Source organism: Rattus rattus, chromosome 15 (genome assembly GCF_011064425.1).
Source record: "Rattus rattus isolate New Zealand chromosome 15, Rrattus_CSIRO_v1, whole genome shotgun sequence".
NCBI classification, from domain to species: Eukaryota; Metazoa; Chordata; class Mammalia; order Rodentia; family Muridae; genus Rattus; species Rattus rattus.
Genome location: NC_046168.1, coordinates 71,711,867 through 71,718,678, shown reverse-complemented (window position 1 = coordinate 71,718,678; position 6,812 = coordinate 71,711,867).

Sequence of the window (6,812 nt, the reverse complement as noted above, 5' to 3'; positions counted from 1 at the left end):
TGACAAAGCAGGAAATAAAGGAAGGAAAGTGTGTGTTTTGCCAAAGCCAAGTGAAGGATGTGTGTCAGACTGGAGCCTGTGATCGGCTCTGTCAAGGGCTGCTGTGGGGTCAACTGTGAGGCAGACTGAAAATTAATCACTGGAGTCAGCAGCGATGTGGAAGGTACTGATGCCCTTATACACAGCACAGAAACGGGACAATGTGAAAACATGCATTAGGATGGGTTTGTGGGAGAATAAATAGAGAGTTGAAACCATGACAACAGAAGGCCTTTCCATTCGCAGAGAAACAGGAGGTGGGAATCGCAGGAATTCGAGGCTCAAGAGGAATGGTCTCGTTCTAATGGGAGGAGATGGATTTATAAGCTGACCAGAATGATCCATGAGAAACAAACATCATAGAGGAATTAATGACAAATAAATTAACTCGGGCAACTTCCATAAGCAACTACAAGCCTTACTACAATCTAGTGTGAGGAGTTTTCTTATTCATTTCTTAGCAATCCTTTAAAAGACAACGAATATGAGGGCTATAAGATCCCGGGATCTCAGGGGCATGCAAACTCTTTGAGCAGCAGAACTAGGAAAGGAAGGAATCTAGAAATACAGTCTCTGACAAGTATGGCAACAGTGCAAACAGAGATTTGAAATGTATGTGGGATGGTTGATATGGTCAGGTTGAGAGGACTTGGGATCTCACTGGAGACACAGTCTCTCGGCATATGAAGGTGTTTCCAGAGAGGCTCAACTGAAGTGGCAAGGCTTGCTGTGAACACAGGTAGGCCATCGAATGGGCTGGCATGTCAGACTAAACGAAGTAGGAGAAAGCTATTGCAGGATGGTGTTTCGTCTTCTCTGTTTCCTGACGGTGAACACAGTGTGACCACCAGCCCAGCTGAGCTTTCCGTGACACAGTGGACTAAGCTTTCAACTCCTTAAGTTACTTTTGTCTGGTACTTTGTCACATTAATGAGAAAAGTCACTCATACAGGATTTGGGGCATTCTTAAATTACAAGAAAGATAAGGCAAGTTGCCTCACAAAGGAAAACTTCCTGTAACTACAAAGAGAAAAGAGGAGGCAGACAGCAAGTAGTTGAATGCCTGGGGCCAACATTCTTTCCATATCATGGAAGGCCTGGTGGCTTATCCAGATCCATGCTCATTTTGTTTGTATTTGCACTGTGATACAACTGTGACAAAATATCTCTCTCTCTCTCTCTCTCTCTCTCTCTCTCTCTCTCTCTCTCTCTCTCTCATTGATCCAATATCTCACCCCTTCAATCATGTGAGACAAAATCCATCCATTTCTCCTGTGTTTTCTTCTAGACATGCTCTTACGTACTCCCTTGAAACCCTCTCTCCATCTTGCCCCTCCCATGTGTATACAGCACCTGCCCTTCGGACTTCAAAACACCGGAAGTGCACTGGTCAGTGGTGGTGCACACTAATCCCAGCACTCATGAAGCAGAGGCAGATGGATCCCTGTGAGTTCAAGGCCATCCTGGTCTACAGAGCTAGTTCCAAGACAGCCAAGGCTACACAAAGAAACCCTGTGTTGAAAATGCTAAAAATAAAGTCAAAGTTTTAAATAAAATAAAATGGAAATGTAATTGAGTAATCTTTGACGACCACCTTCAGAAAGCGTGAATGAGCTCACTGCAAAGACCATCAAGTATATATTGACTGATGCCTTAAGGTTAAGGAAAACTTAAAACAAACAAACAAACAAAAAAACAACAATAAAACAGCTATGTCACGTTACTAAGGTGAGATAGACAGAGAAAGGTAACCTATGGGTAAGAGGGCATACATAGATGGTTTCTTAAGAAAGCAATGTGCTTCTGACAGTTTGGGATTTGGGAGACTAGAAAGTAACCATGTCTTCTTAGGGTTCAAAATCCAAAACAACTCAAGCAGGCACAAGAGTCCACTGCAAAGCGAGACCTTTATTTGAATTAAGTAACAAAAACTGACCAGTCAGGAACAGCAAGCAGGACAGACTTGGGAGCTGACAGTGACCTGGAACACTCATCATAGTATTTCATCAGATGACCAAAGTTTATTGTATCAAGCTATTACTGATCAATCAGGGCCATAGAGCAGACTCAGAAGTTGAACTGTGATCTGAGCCAGAATGTTACAGAGCTGTTGAGCTTGAAAACCACAAGTACCTATGCCAAGTTAGAGTTAGAATTTTCCATCAATCAGAATCATGTGTTCTTTCATGGTTAGAAATGATCTTTATGTTTGGGGGAAAAACAGAAGAAAAATAAGGAAGAAATTGGCTAGTCACCTGGAAAGCCCCCCTAGAGCCTGGGAGCTTGAACTTAATTTCACTTTATGATCAAAATAGAGTCTGAAAACAAAATGGTAGCACTTGGGATAAGTCTCTTTTGTTTGATCCCAACAGTCTGGAGAATAGGAAGACTGCCAGAAAGGGAAGGGTCAAGCATACAACTGAACTTACCTTCACTGTAACAGACCAGACCATGGAAGTCACGATTAGCAGCAATCGCTGCTTTAGAGTTCTCTCGAGGAAGAGAACAGATGAAATCATACATATTATGAGAGAGGTTTGTTCAGTTTGCTTACATGATGTGGATTTATCTAGCAATGGCTGTCTCACACTGGAGAAGCTAAGAACCTGGTACCTATTTGTTCCATAAGGCATGAATGCCTAGAAGACTCCTGGAAAGCCTTTGGTCTTCAGTTCACAATGGAAAGCCAAACATTATGAGTGCTGATGCAAGAAATGATAGTGAGAGTAGGTGGTTGGGTGCCTGGGTGGTGGCAGCAGCAGCGGCGGCAGCAGCAGCAGCAGCAGCAGCAGCAGCAGCAGCAGCAGCAGCAGCAGCAGCAGTGGGACAGAACCCTTACCAGCAAGGAGCAAAAGCAAGCCAAGCAAGCTGCCTTTGCTCAGACCTCTTTATAAATGGCCACCAACGGAAGGTGCCACCCACTCTTGGAAATGGTCTTTCCACCACCTTCCCTCCACTTCAGCTAATCCTTCAGAAAAAAAAAAAATACCTTTCCAGATCTGCCCAGGGGTGTGTCTTGAAGTTAAGTTCATATCCAATCAAGTCAACAGTCAAAATTTAATATCACAATTATGATCACAGAATAATTGTACACTTTTCTCTTTTACCACCTAAAGCAAGACCTGCCTAATGACAGCACCTGGTAGCATGCCAGTGGGGAGAGGGAAAATTTCACAAGACTCTATTCCTAAATGAAAAGCTACAACCAATCAACGGCTGCTGCAGGAGAATCGATCTTGTCCGGACAAATGCAAAATAGGCTGGGAAATGACATTTTTATTTTGCTGCAACTGTTAGCAGTGTTTGGGGACTGGGGAGAGCTCTCCAGATTCTTGGCCTCTTGTATAAGAATGAAATAAAAAGCCTACACTGATGTCCAATGTACTAAGGAAACTATTCAAAAACGATTCAGAGCAATCGTGAAGATTAGAAGCAATACACTGTCAAAATTCATAGTGAGCCACAAAAAAAGGAGGTATTCAGGAAATTGATTACTGTTTGGGCTTCCTCTTATGTAGCTCAGGGAACCAAGGAGTTTGGTTAAGGAGGGCACAATTTGAGTGAGTCTCTGTTTTTGACTGACAAACTCGGATTATATAAATCCTTGTGCACTACTCATGTCCCTTCCCATAATGCACCTGTCTTAATCATATGCACACTACTTCTGCATAAGACTGCAACTAAAAAATCCTAAAAGCTGACTTGGGGACACAGTTTCACCTTATTGTGCATACACACCAAACCAGTCTAGTCTGAATATGGGTTCATTGCCCATAGTTGGCAGCTTGTGTTCCAGAATGGATTGAATAGGAACAAGGCGTTCTCAATGGATTGATAAGGAGAGTAACTTATTTCCACTCTTTAAAACAGATATACATGTAGCTTGATAATGAATTGCTTCTAATATGAATTTAAGGCTGGTGAGCTGACCCAGGGGATAAAGGAACTTAACCCTGATGATATGGGTTCAATTCCAGAAATCTACATTATAGACAGAGAGAATAGACTTCTGCATGTTGCTTTCTGATATCTATATACAACAACATGCATGGCATGTACTCTGTCTGTCTGTCTATCTATCTATCTCTTGACATGATGAAAACTAAAATTAAATCAATTTGTTTTGGCAGGTTCAAATACCTTAAATTTAGTCTAAATTTAATTTGAAATTATAAAAACCAAAAATGGTATTAGCATAAAGCTAACATTCTCCCTAGAATGTGTAATCTAGCTTTTATGACAATTTAATACAGGGTACAACCACTAGAAAGTAGGAAGCCTCAGTTGAGAAAATGCCTCCATAAGATCTGACTGTTGGCAAGTCTATTGCGCATTTTCTTAATTAGTGATTGATGTGGAAGGGCCCAATCCATTGTGGGTGGTGCCACCCCTGGGCTGGGCCAGTGGTCCTGGGTTTTAAAAGAAAGCTGGCTGAGCAAGCCATGAGGAGCAATCCAGTAAGCAGCAATCATCCATGGCCTCTGCACCAGTTCCTGCCTCCAGGTTCCTGTGGGCTTCAGTTCCTGCCTTGGCTTCCCTTAGGGGACAATGACTCTGGGTATGTACTCCAAATAAACTCACTCCTCCCCAAGTTGCTTTCAGATATGGTACTTTCTCACAGCAATAGTAGCCTTAAATTAGACAAAGAGTAAAATAAAGGTCTGTACAATTATTAAATTGAACTTGAATGGTTGAACTTAGAGATTTCAGAAAGCCATGTAGCAATCCTTTCAAGCCGCGTCTTCTTTAGATGGATGTATAATGAGCTTTGTTTTCTGTCCAAACTAATGTAGCCATTAATAGCTAAGCGCATATGTATTAAGAGCATACTAATCAACACCTCACAGAAGCCACTGAGTGAGATGAGAAGAGTTGGCATGCCAACATCACTTAATCTTTCTGGTTTAGACGCTGAGTGTAATTTTTAAAATGTCAGCAGTTGGCACTTCATAGCATCTTTCATTGTTCTCCATAAAAGCACTTCATAAATATTTATCCTATAGCATCATTGTAACTTAAAAGAACATTCTATTTTACTTCCTCCTTAAAAGAGTTGAGGAAACAGCTCTGTAAGACAGCAAATAATCAAAGACTGTACTCTCCTTTGTTGGTATCTGGGCTGTTAATTCCCTGTTAGGTCTTATTACAGAATTGTTTTCTTCAAATATGAAAATTGCTTACTAGGAGTCCTGGTTCAACAATTGAGTCCTATTGCAAGAAGATTGGTTCTTATCTTTTAGTATATGCATATGGTATAGTGTATGGGTAAAAATGCCACATAAAATACCAACAGAAATGTATTGTCTTATAGGCCTGGACGCTTATGGTCAAAAAGAAATTAGTCTTTATGGGACGTTTCTTCTGATGCTGTAACAAAGGGCTGCTTTAAGCATCCTTCCTTGACTTATTAGTCTCTTCACGTCATCTTCACTCAGAGCATGTCTATACATTGGTTACACTTTCTCTTATGAGGACATCAACTCTATTAAATTATCATCCGTCCTATTGACTTTGTAGCACTAGCTGTGTACAAAATGACTTTATTTCCAAAAAAGGTCACTTGCTGACATGCTAAGGATATTAGGACTTCAGCATATGTTTTTAACATAGAGTTACCATGCTATTGTATTCCATGTGTCTGTCCTGTTGTGTCGGCTGCTTTCATGAACTAATGCATCTCCTTTTGGGTTGTTTGCATGTGACTGCCATAACTTATTTTCACCACAGGAATTAAGTGGGCATTTTATAATTTATTGCTTCCATTTTCCTGCTCTGTCTTGTTATTTTGCTTAAACTGGGGCTTTATGTTGTTTTATTTTGTTATTATTATTTATTAATTCTTTGAGAATTTCATACAAAGTATTCTGATCATAATCACCACCATCCCTTCTCCTTCTATTTCCTCCCATATCCACTTCCCATTCCCATCCCCAATTTCCTGTGTTTCTTTTTTTAAGCCACTGAGTCTAATTTGTGCTGCTCCATATAATCCTAAGTGCAGAGCCATTCAATGGAACATGGTCAACTTTCCAGGGGCCATACCCAAAAAACTGACTTTCCTTCTCCCAACAGTTATCAGTTGTCAGTAGTTCCTCATCTAAGTGATCACCATCCCCCTCTCTATGCTTGGATTTTTGTCTGCCTTGATCTTGAGCAGGTCTTGGCAGGAATGCTGTAAATGCTGTCATAACGCCTGTGAGTTCATATGGGCACTAGTCCTGCTGTGTCCAGAAATCGGTTTTGCTGTAGCCATTTCCAGCCTCTGATTTTTATAATCTTTCTATACCCTCCTCTGCAATTATTCATCAGAAAAAAGAGAAGGAGTTGAGATATCCTGATTAAGTTGAGCATTCCACACTTTATTATCATTTTAACGTTGTGCACTTGTGGGTCTCTGTATTGGTCACCACCTCCTACAAAATTAAGCTTCTCTGATAAGGCTTTGAGGGTACACTAATCTATGTTTCACAATAAGTCATTAGGACTAGGTTTAATATTATGTCCCCTCGAAGAATAATATTAGTAAGTTCTCCTCTAGTTCTTTTCTAGCCACAGGTTCTTGACCTGGATGACAGTGTAAGACATGACTTCCATCTTGTGAAAGAGACTTTAAATCCAGTCAGAAGAATTGATTAACCCCATGAAATTTATTCCACTATGGCACAAAAGGCATTTCTTCTCAGACTGGTCATTATTTTAGCTCAAAGGATTCACAACTGGATAAGATTGATGTTTTTTTTGTTGTTGTTGTTTTTTTTTGTTTTCAAACTCAA